Here is a 12452-nt window from a genome sequence, read left to right as displayed (position 1 = left end):
AGTAACCGTTTTCCCTTAGTGACATACAATTAATAGACCGACATACGGCACAAATTTAGCTGCACTCCCATTGTGAATCTGTCTACACCCCCCCTCAAAAAAAAAAAAAAAAATATATATATATATATATATATACACACATATATGAGCATGTGGGTACACTTACACCCACATGAATGCAAAAAGGACAGACCAAGTCAGCCCCAGCCTCTGGGAGCGCAGCAGTTTTCACATTGAATCAACTCATTGTAGTTGAACAGTAATGTATATTCATTCTCCTTGAAACATATTTTGTAATTATTCCCTGTGGATATATTTGAAGATACCTTTTCTGACATTCTATACATCAGATCATTTATTTCCCAGACCTAAACATTTTACTCATGTTAATTTTATGTAGGCACCACGGTGGAGAACTGGCTAGTACATCTCTCTTAGTTTCTGAGGACTGGGATTTAAATCCCTGCTCTGCAAGTTCACCCCCATGCTTGTGTGGATCTTTTTCTCCGGGCACTCTAATTTCCTCCAACATCCTCAAAAACCCTTTTAAATTAACTGAAGACAAAATTGCCCTTTGGTAGGAATATGAGTACACGCCAGGAACCCTACTGAGGATTAGGGGTACGGAAAATGGATTGACAGATGGATGGATAATTTGATGTATATCTACAGTAAACAGTGTTTTTAAAAAATGTACATATACATAAGGCTTTTTGAAATGTTTCCTTTTAAAAAGAAGAGTATGCAGTGAGTTTCTTACAATATTAACTTTTGGTTGACCATCACATGATTAAAACAGTGCATTATAAGGAGAGCTTGAGTTAAAATACTTTGCTCACCAGTGACGGTCACTAGTGATGTCACAGTTACAAGACACTCAGAAAAAAACCTGAAGAACGGTTGCCTCACATTTCTGAAGACCGGGGCGCAAACCCTGGCGCTGCCATTGTGGAGTTTGCATGTTCTCCCTGTGCCTTCGTGGTTTTCTTTGGGCACTCCGGTTTCCTCCCACATCCCAAAAACATGCATTGATTGGACACTATAAATTGCCCCTTGGTCTGATTCTGAGTGCAACTGTTGTGTCTCCATGTGCCCAGTAATTGGCTATGATTCGGGTTCAAGGTGTACCCCATCTCCTGCCCAATGACAGCTGGGAGAGGCTCCAGCACCCCCGCAACCCTTGTGAGGTAAGCAGCTGAAAAAAATGGATATATGGATATATTTATGTGTGTGTGCGTGTGTGTGTACGTGTGTGTGATTTTATCGTATATGATTTATCTTTGAAAAGAATGAATTAATGAACATACATCCATTTTGCAACTTTGTATGTTCATAAGAAGGTGGTTAAATGCTATCCATAAAATTCCAGCAAAAATATGTTGCTGTGTACCAAATAACAAAATGAAACATGGAATTTCCCCTCAAAGGACAACAGTTTTTCCTTTACTAATCACATTTCCTGTGTAATTTAAACTTGATTACTGAAGGGTTTTTGACGTAAAAAGACAGAGAAAATCAACACACCTTCACTGCAGACAGCATGGACCTCTTGTCCGGCAGTAAAAAAAAGAAGACAGAAATCAGGTGGTATTCATCATAAAATCCAAATGGCCAAAGTAACAATTACAAACTAAGTTAGTTCGTTAGTCAGTCAGTTACTGACAAAAGGGGTACACATTTACTGAAAATTATGACAACGTCATAGCGTGGAGTAAAAGAAATGTATGTGGAGTTAAAAAAAAAAAAAAAGAAAATGTACAATAGAACAACAAACAATTTTGTGAATAGCAAAATTTGTCACAGCTTTGGAAAGTAATTTGCACCAATTCAGCACTATCACAATACAACACACTAAGTCTTTTATATTTAAATTGTATGTGCTAAAACCTGGATTTACAATTTCAGTTTGACATCAGATTGTCTGCTCAGCGCATAATATTTGGGTCCAGATTCTGAACATGAGGTTTGAAGTGTTAATTGCTTTACAATAGATTCAGAGGAAGCAATGGCGATATCAATAAACTCACTGTTTTGCATTGTGGCGGCAACTCCAGTCTCCCATCTTGTTTGACTTCTGTAATCTGTCCAAAAAGATAACATACTTAATTGTGGTATCATGGACAGCTTATGCATTGTCATGTACAACTCCTCTTAGACATTAAGATTGAGAAATGATCAAATCTAATGTGGAAAATGGTAAGCATCAAATTCTGATCAGTTTTGAAATAGCAAGTCAATCATTTTGAAGAGGCGCTGTAATTCACGTTTTGATTTGACAGTTGAGTGACAAATTGACAAATTGAGTGTTATAAATTTGGGATAATTCATCAGGAAAGAAATGTATTCATTTATTTATATGTGAGAGGTACAAAAATGGACGGATGGATCAATGGAGAAATAAGCGTAATAGTTTTGAAGAAAAAAATTCGATGTAATGTGATTTCTTTATGTAAAAATCTTCCTTAGCAACATAAGGTTTGGGGAAATGAGGGCAAACAATTTAAAACTGTACAAAAAAGCAATGTGATTTTATTCTTCTGTATTTTTTAAATATCTTGAAAAATCTTTATGAATGTACATTCTAAATATGCAGAGCTCACCATAAATGAGTTCTGAACAACTTTTATTTCAATAAAAACTATTTTTTATGACTCGAAATGTTTCCATCCTCTTAAAAACTTCCACAAATGTAGGAAATCGGGTGCATGACTGAGATTGGTCGCTGCATACACACACACACACACACACACACACACACACACACACACACGCATGCACTCACACTAACACGCACAAAAACACGCACGCACACAGAGCGAGCGAGAGAGAGAGAGGCAGCACGGGGACACAGCTGGAGAGCGTTGTCCTCACAGTTCTGAGCACCGTTTTTTTTTTTCGGGCAGTCTGGTTTCCCAAAAACATGAGTTGATTGTACACTCTAGATTGCCCCTGGGTGTGATTGTGGGTGCGAGTGTTGTCTCTCTCCGTGTGCCCTGCGATTGTCTGGCAACGAGTTCAGGGTGTACCCCGCCTCCTGCCCGTTGACAACTGAGATAGCCTCCAGCACTCCCCATGGCCCTCGTGAGCATAGGTGGTTAAGAAAATGGATGGATGTATTGATGTAAGTAAGTTTCTTTCGGCTTGTCCCTTTCGGGGTCGCCACAGCGTGTCATCTCAGATTAACGCACATATATGTTTGGCACAATTTTTACGCTGGATGCCCTTCCTGACGCAACCCTTCTCAGGGAGTGGAGGCCCCAGTGGGATACGAACCCACAACCCCTGGTTTACCAAACCACTGCTCTAACCACTGAGCTCCGGGGCTCATTCCTTTGATAGGCACTGTGCGCTGACCAATTGCGCCACTGGAGCATATATGGATGAATGTATTGCTGTATTATATATTATATAAAGCTAAGAATCTACAGAAACAAGAGAAATGGATATATCTGCTTTTGCGTCTGAACTCGAAACACACACACACACACACACATTTATATATGCATTTAATATTGGAAAGGTGAACAACCACTAGTGAACGCCCAACGAAGCTTTACTTCTTATTTCATTCACAGGAAGCCAACCACACACACACACACACACACACAATTGACAGGTGATCACCGACAAAATATCGATGTCCACTGTCAGAGTCCCTAACCCCCAAAAGGTGGCGGGAGTGCCGGAGCACATCCTCGGTAACATTGGGCAGAAGGCAGACAACACCCTGAACTGGTTACCAGCCAGCCGCAGAGCACATATCGACACCAACACTGAGTGGGAATTGATTTCACGCTGCCGCATCAAAGTCAAGCGTGTGTACTATTATACCATCAGAGACCTAAAGATGATTTTTTTTTTTTTTTTTTTTTTAAATCTCGTTTTACAAAGAGTGTAGTCATTTATTCCGTTTTGGTTTTTCACCGAGATCGCACCAAAAATATTCAAACCCACTACAAAATCCTTTGAAATAAGCAATGAAACGTACAAATAAAGCTGCATATGTTTATTAGTTAGACATGCATCTTCCATTAAATTATAATAATAATAGCAGCAGTATGGTGGAGCAGCTGTAAAGCGTTGGTCTAACATTTCCGAGGACCCGGGTTCAACCACGGCCCAGCCTGTGTGGACTTTGCATGTTCTCTCCGTGCCTACGTGGATTTTCTCCAGGCACTGCGGTTTCCTCCCACATCCCAAGAACATGCAACATAGATTGGACACTAAATTGCACCTAGGTGTGATCGTGACGATTTTCTGGCAACCAGTTCAGGGTGTACCCTGCCTCCTGCCCGTTGACAGCTGGGATAGGCTCCAGCACTCCCGCAACCCTTGTGAGGATAAGCGGCTAAGCAAATGGCTGTCTGGATGATAAGAATAATACATGACCTACCGAGAAATGTATTTTTAAAACGTCATTTTTTTAAAGGGTGTAATCATTTATGTCATTTTTTTGTTTTATCACTGAGATCGCACCAGAAATATTCAAACCCACTACAATATCCTTTGAAATAAGGAATGAAACGTTTCAAAAACAAATAAAGCAGTATTTATTGTTTGTTCGATATACTTCTTCCATGTACTACTACTACTAAATAATAATTATAATAATAAAAATAATCATAATAATAACAATAATAAAACAGCGGGGACTCAGGGTGGGAGACTGGTTATAGAGCGTCTACTTCAAAGTTCTAGGGACCTCACAGTTCAAATCCCGGTCATGCCTTTGTGGAGTTTTCATGTTCTCCTCCAACCAGTTCAGGCTGTACTGCACCTTTTGATATAGATAGTTTGGATAGGCTCCAGCGCTCCGGGACACTTGTGGGGATAAGTGGCTCAGAAATTGAATGGACGGATAAAACAAGCATCCTTTTCTTAGCTTTCACTTATAAATCTGATGAGTCGCAACGTAATACAGATAAAATGTGTAATCATTTAATTGACGTTGTCATAAGATCCCAAGGGAAAGCATTAAATATTATGTTTAGTTGTTTAGCTTTGCAAACTTGATTGTAATAGAAGCTTTAATGGAATTTGCAGTATCATACGGAAAGTAACTGTTTGATATATGACGATAACCTCATTGATGTAATACATCCAAATCCGCCACTAAAGCTTACTGGCGGGTTTCACAATGACTTGAAGGACTTCAAAGCTTGTATTTTCTTCCAGCGCAATGCACACGCACAGGCCTGCATTTGGGCACCTGGTCCCCCCTTACTACTCTTCCAGCGCAGCACCTTGCGCCCCGTTGAAAGGGGACAAAGAGCCCGGGGGAGAAGAACCGGTGGCTCTGCGGTCGCTTTTGTGCCCGTGTAGGATTTCGGTGCGTTTGCTTCGTTAGTTGCGGCTCGTTAAAAACCCACAGCACAAAACCGCGGCGGGGAGCCCAGTTGGCTGACTTAATGGACGTCTGCTGAACACACTCACTACAAATATAAACGTTTGATTGAAGACAAGGGGTAGAGAGGAGACTTGCTCCACATAAACCCGTGTTTATTTGTTGCACTATTTCATTAACTGGGAAAAAAAATTATTGAATCATTTACAGTACACCGGTTCCACACGATTTAACTGTGGTAATGTCATTTCCCTCTCTTCTCGACGAAAATAATCGGTACTCACAAGTTTAACACATTTGAATCAAGTGCGAGTGATGTGCATGTTCGAATTAAGACCATTAAAAACACACTTTTAGACATCGAAAATGGTTCATTGTGACCAAAAATTTGCATAACGTTCGAGAGAAAATAATGATCACGAGTAGGCCTAAATATGTAGGCCGAATACTTTCCGCTGTGAGTACGCCGAATGATGAAATTCACACCCAGCTTTGACCAAATGAAAAGAAAAAGATCATACACAATTTAAAAAAAAGTTTGGCGCACTTTGTACTCCCTATTTCTTTACAATGATGAAACCACGAAAGTCTTTTAAATTCTCTTCATTTCAACGTTGGACATGAATAAACTTGGAAGTAGATCATTTTCGAGGAAAAGAGGGAAACCTTCCGTAGGTTTACCACATCTGAATCACGTATAGCCGAAAATGTACTTTCCCCCCGGTGTATATTTATCGCTGCAACAAGTGTCTACGCTTTGACGCATTGTTTACTGGGCATTCTGTGTCGTCTTGGATGTTTAAGACGATGACTAAAAAGATAGAAGTCTCCGGTTGTCCAGATAATACGGCCACTTTTTTCGGAGACTAATGACATTAAAATGGTCAAAGACATTATTGGAATTCATGAGTTGGTGTAAGCGTATTTAAAGCAAAAAAAAAAAAAAAGAAAAAAAGGGGGGGGGGTAGGTATGTAAATCCGCCTTGATAAATCGATTTAGTTTGTGTCATACTGTACACTCTCCATGAAATGTATTTTCAGAAAAGTTTCCCCTAATTAAGTTTTAGGGGAAGTCATTCAGCCCCTTTTAAATGATTAAAAATAGTTAGCAACCACAATGGAATTAGATCATGAATTAATCCTGTTATTTCAAAATATTTGATGATGAATTTTATCTTAAACCGCAGTCCAATCTTTCAGAGTTCCAGCAACTGACAATACTTACAACAGAGCCAAAACGGTCAGAGATAAAAACAATTATAAAGTAGTTTTTTTTTTTTTTTTTTGCAAATAGGATTTGTTTAGTAAAATAGGTTGCAAACTGTGCAACATTAGATCACCTATGGTGATTTATTAGACTGTAATTGTAGAATATCACAATAGGTTTCAGTTATCCTTTTGACACCTTCGGTCAGTTTTGAGTATAAAAATTCTAATGTGTTATTGAAATGATTTTGATGGTTTCTTCATACAGCTAACACATTGCTGTCAACTGGTACAATCACTCAAGAGATAGTCCATCTTAAAAAAAAAAATAATAATAATCTTTAAAAAGTTGCCATCTGGAAGAGAATGTTATCAGACAAGTTTTTTTTTTAATTCTGCCCTCCAAATCTACTATTTTATCTGAAAATATGATCATATGTGATTTTTGTAACATCCATATTATCATCCTCAAATGCTTTCTCAATAACGTACAATATTTCAAGTCCAGCTTTCAAATGGCAGCAGGTGCATATGACCAAGAGATGAAGAAAGAAGAAATTTGAAAAATCTAATGAAAACGTGAGTGGGCCTACCTTTTTGTGGCATTCTGTGAGAAAAAAATGAATAACTTTTGATTCACTTTGTTTTGCAACAGCTCCTTCTTAGTTCTTCCCTCCAAGTAGTTTCTCCTTGCCTGAAAAGACAAATGCAGAGGAAAACAGAAGGGCGGACAGAGGGTAGGAGGTAGAGAGGGAGATTGGTAGAGTTGGAGGGTGAAGAGACTGCTGAGGAGGAGGAGGGTAGTACAGGGAGGTGAGCACCAGCTAAGAGGGGGAGGGAACATTTCAACCAGGATAGTGATGAGTTCATTTGTATTTGAGAGGGACAGAGAGGGAGTGAGGGAAGAAGGGAGAGTGACTGTCTCTCTCATAGACCCTGAACACCTTACTTGCTGGGTCAGTTCACTTCATGATGGTTCAAGATAAAGTCATTATCAGAAGAATGGGTGATGTTTCGGATCATTTGGGCAATAATAGTAATGACATGGCCAATCAATTAATTTGACTGATTATGGGTCTCTCCTCCTCGAGCCGTCACCTTATCGTGGTGAAGGGGTTTGTGTGTCCCGATGATCCGAGGACCTAAGTTGTCTGGGGCTACATGCCCTGGTAGGGTTACCCATGGCAAACAGGTCCTAGGTGAGGGACCAGACAAAGTACGACTCCAAAACCCCCTATGATACGTGATCTCCAGCTCTCACTGGAGCAATTCGCAGCAGAGTGTGAAGCAGCTGGCATGAGAATCAGCACCTCCAAATTCAAGACGATGGTCCTCAGTCGGAAAAGCGTGGCGTGCCCTCTCCAGGTCGGGAATGAGATCCTTCCCCAAGTGGAGGAGTTCAAGTATCTTGGGGTCCTGTTCACAAGTGAGGGAAGAATGGAGCGGGAGGTCGACAGATGGATCGATGCAGCGTCTGCAGTGATGCAGACTTTGTATCGGTCCATTGTGGTGAAGAGGGAGCTAAGTCGAAAGGCGAAGCTCTCAATTTACTAGTCAATCTACGTTCCTACCCTCACCTACGGGCATGAGCTGTGGGTTGTGACCGAAAGAACAAGATCCCCGATACAAACGGTAGAAATGAGTTTCCTCCGCAGGGTGTCTGGGCTCTCCCTTAGAGATAGGGTGAGAAGCCCGGTCATCTGGTAGGGGCTCAGTGTCGAGCCACTACTTCTCCGCATTGAGAGGAGCCAGATGAGGTGGCTGGCGCATCTGATTCGAATGCATCCTGGACGTCTCCCTGGTGAGGTGTTCCGGGCATGTCCCACTGGAAAGAGACCCTGAGTACAACCCAGGACAAGCTGGAGAGACTATGTCTCTCGGCTGGCTTGGGAACGCCTCGGGATCCCTCCAGAAGAACTGCAAGAAGTGGCTGGGGAAAGGGAAGTCTGGGTATCCCTGCTGTAGGTACTTCCCCCGCGACCCGACCCAGAAAAGCGGTAGAAAATGGATGGATGGATTATGGGTCTTTGATTTATTGGTAATTATCAATTAAACGTTCATTATTGTTTCAAAAAAGAAAATATATTTTTAGGTATTTCATTAAATTTTCAATGCCAAAATATTGCCGTTTGGTTTCTGAATCCAAGTTTCATGATTTGCAATTACAATTATCATAAATGCAGCTTGCGAGAGCCTCATTATTTTGTTGCAATACACCTCTGTGAGGTGAAGTTCCATGATGAACAGTACACTTTGGATGAACAAAAAAGCATAGAGCAAGATGATTTATGCAATATCAATGAATATGTATGAACATGTCAAAGTCTTGGAACTCTGGGATCTCTTTTCTGTTCTGGCAATTGTCTAAAGACAAGCGTGTACTGGGTTAAATGAGTAGTCAAGATCATTTATGCATTTCTTTGTGTAGAGTTTGAAGGGCAACATGTAAATTGTGTGACCCAGATGACTTTTGTCAAGTTGTTCATGTCTATATTGTTATCAACTTTTGCCTTTGTCATTATTTTGAAGACATGATGAGTAAGTATGGCATCCAGGAAAGGAACTGTGAGGGGCAGATGGTGCTGGACTTTGAAAACAGGATGGAAGTGGGTGAAATGAACACTTATTTCGAGAAGAGGCATTGATTGACCTACAAGAGCGGGCGGAGGTAGACGCACGCAGGTGGATTATATTTTGTGCAGACGATGTAATCTGAAGGACGTTATTGACTAAACTAGTGGTTGGGGAGAGTGTAGCTCAACAGCATAGGCTGGTGGTGTGTAGGATGACTCTGGTGGTGGGTAGGAAGATTAAGAAGACAAAGGTAGAGCAGAGAACCATGTGGTGGAAGCTGAGAAAGGAAGGATGTTATATGGCCTCTCGGAAATAAATAAAATGGGGTCTTGATGGAGAGGAGGAGGTCCTGGAAGAGTGGACTACTCCAGCCAAGGTGATCAGAGAGACAGGCAGGAGAGTACTTGGGTTGTCTTCTGGTAGGAAAGGAGAGAAGGAGACTTGGTGGTGGAACATCAAAACACAGGAAGTCATACAAGGAAAGAGATTACCAAAGAAGTGGGACACTGAGAGGACTGAGGAAATGCGAAAGGAATCCATTGAGATGCAACGTAGAACAAAGGTAGAGGTGGTGAAGGCTAAACAAGAGGCATATGACAACATGTACACCAGGTTAGACACGAAAGAAGGAGAAACACATCTCTTCAGGTTGGTCAGGCAGAGGTATAGAGATGGGAAGAATGTGCAGCAGGTAAGGGTGATTAAGTATAGAGATGGAAATGTGTTTACTGGTCCCAGTAGTGTGCAGAATAGATCGAAAGAATACTTTGATAAGTTGATGAATGAAGAAAATGAGAGAGAAGGAAGAGTAGAAGAAACAAGTGTGAAGGACCAGGAAGTGGCATTGATTAGTAAGGGGGAAGTTAGAAAGGCACTACAAAAGATGAAAAATGAAACGGCAATTGGTCCTGATGACATAACTGTGGCGGTATGGAAGCAATTTGGAAGCCTGTGGAGTTTTTGAAAGACCTATTCAACAGAATACTAGCGGGTGAGAAGATGCTAAAAAGAATGGAGGAAAAGTGTGCTAGTTCCCATTTTTAAGAACAAAGGTGATATTCAGAGCTGTGGGAATTATAGAGGAATAAAGTTGATGAGCCACACAATGATGTTATGGGAAAGAGTAGTGGAGGGTAAAGTCAGGACAGAAGGAAGTGTCTGCGAGCAACAGTATGGTTTCATGCCTCGACAGAGTACCACAGATGCATTATTTGCCTTGAGGATGCTGGTGGAAAAGTACAGAGAAGGTCAGAAGAAGCTACATTGTGACTTTGTGGATATAGAGAAAGCCCATGACAGAGTGCCAAGAGAGGAAATGTGGTACTGCATGCATAGGTCTGGTGTGGCGAAGAAATAGTACAGGCATGTATGATGGTAGACAAACAATGGTGAGGTGTGCCATAGGTGTGACAGAGGAATTTTAGGTGGAGGTGGGACTGCATCAGGGATCAGCTCTGAATGGCTTGGTGTGCGAGCAGTGGGAAGCAAAAGGCGGCACCCTACTTTGGAGTCTCCTCTGGCTGCCACGCAGAGGGCCCGGATAGATGGCCACATGGGTCCCCTAGAAAGGATCGGAAGAAGAGGTCTAGGGCACACAGGACGAAGGCACTTCTGGGCTGGAAACATAGGGGGGCAATACAAACTGACTGGGACTGAACACCGGGAGAGAAAAACCAAAGTAAGCCTCCAAGTCAAAATCAGGCAGCCAGTCATATAAATTCAGTGCTGGCTTAAGCAGGGGAACCTCCCGTGCCAAGCATGATTTCAAACCATGACGTCTTAGTGTATTACCAACAGTCACCTTGGAAAAGGTGGTCCCAGCTCTTTTCAGGTCATTGACCAAGTCTGTTGTGTAGTCCTGGGCGGATTCCTCTCCTTTCTAAGAATCATTGAGAACCCACGAGCTGATATCTTGCATGTGGGTCCACTCTGATTGAGATTGACTGTCATGTTGAGCTTCTTGCATTTTTTAATGGTTGCTCCAACAGTGGACCTTTTTCCACCAGGCTGCTTGCCAATTTCTCCATTGCCTTTTCCAGCCGTGTGGAGTTGTCCAATTCTGTCTCTGGTGTCTTTGGACAGCTCTTTGGTCTTGGCCATGTTACAAGTTTGAGTCTTACTGATTGTATGGGGTGGACAGCTGTCTTCATGCAGCTAACGACCTCACACAGATGAATCTGATGCAGGATAGATAATACATGGAGTGGAGGTGAACTTTTAAAGGCGGACTAACAAGTCTTTGAGGGTCAGAATTCTACCTGATGGACAGGTGTTTATATACTTATTTGCAGCTGTATCACACAAATTAAATCATTGAAAAAAAATCATACATTGTGATTTCTGGATTTTTCTTTTTAGATTATCTCACTCATAGTGGACATGCACCTATGATGAAAATTTCAGACCCCTCCATGATTTCTAAGTGGGAGAACTTACAATATAGCAGGGTGTTCAAATACAAATTTTCTTCACTGTACAAGGTCCGATGACTATGAGGCAAACTTGGAAACGTGAACAAGAAGTAACAAGACGAAAGTGGCTCAGGCTCACTGTGACAAATGGATGCTCTAAACAAGGCTTGCGAACTTACGCTCAATAGCGGAGAATCCAACATACAGTAACACAACGCAATGAACTGGCAAATGCCGATGACACATTCAAACATTAAATGCCTGGTCTAATTGGGGTCTAATGCAGATCAGCTGTGGAACTGCTGTCATGGGCAGTACCGCCCAGGGTCGTGGCTTGGCCATACCCCTTACAGGCAGCACTGCCCAGAGCAGTGGCTTGGCTGTGCCCCTCACAATCACCCATGAAGCTGATGCCCTGCGACTCTACCAGGATCAACTGGGTGTTGCTGTTTGTGAAACTGGTACTTCACGTATTTTCCATGTTTTCTATGTACAACATGTTTATTTGTGTCCATCAAAAATATTAAGTTCCCTTTAATTAATCAGGTATCTGGCTTCACGAGGCGGTCCTTGGAGCATCTCCAGGTGGCATTGTTCTCTGCCCCCCATCAAGAGAGAAGATATTCTGGCAAACACCAGAGGCCCAGGACGTGGTGAATTGATCGAGGTCAAGTGTCCGTATTTACCGGAACAGATGAAAATAATCGATGCGGCAAAGACACAAAATCTTTCTTTTTGGGCAAGTAGTTAAACTATCATATATATGGTATTAGTGCTACTTTAACATTGACTTCCGTTTTTAGTCTGGTGTAATTTCAGAAATCCAAAATGAGAACGCCATTCTTAAGAAAGGTAATGCATACAATTCTCAAATAGAAAGTCAGATGTACCTAACATGAACAAGATGCTGTGACCTT

At 41.6% G+C, this 12452-nt stretch overlaps 1 long non-coding RNA gene across 1 annotated transcript; it reads left to right on the top strand.

The window, feature by feature from the left end:
- The first annotated feature begins 5209 nt into the window (after nucleotides 1-5209).
- Nucleotides 5210-12272, top strand: LOC133502070 (uncharacterized). Its single transcript, XR_009795343.1, has 3 exons — nucleotides 5210-5329; nucleotides 11822-11996; nucleotides 12082-12272. It is a non-coding gene; the product is annotated as an uncharacterized LOC133502070 (long non-coding RNA).
- Nucleotides 12273-12452: the final 180 nt, after the last annotated feature.

The sequence above is a fragment of the Syngnathoides biaculeatus genome, chromosome 6, assembly GCF_019802595.1.
Source record: "Syngnathoides biaculeatus isolate LvHL_M chromosome 6, ASM1980259v1, whole genome shotgun sequence".
In the NCBI taxonomy this organism is placed as follows: Eukaryota; Metazoa; Chordata; class Actinopteri; order Syngnathiformes; family Syngnathidae; genus Syngnathoides; species Syngnathoides biaculeatus.
Note: the sequence above shows the minus strand (reverse complement) of the source record. Positions and strands in the feature narration are given on the sequence as shown.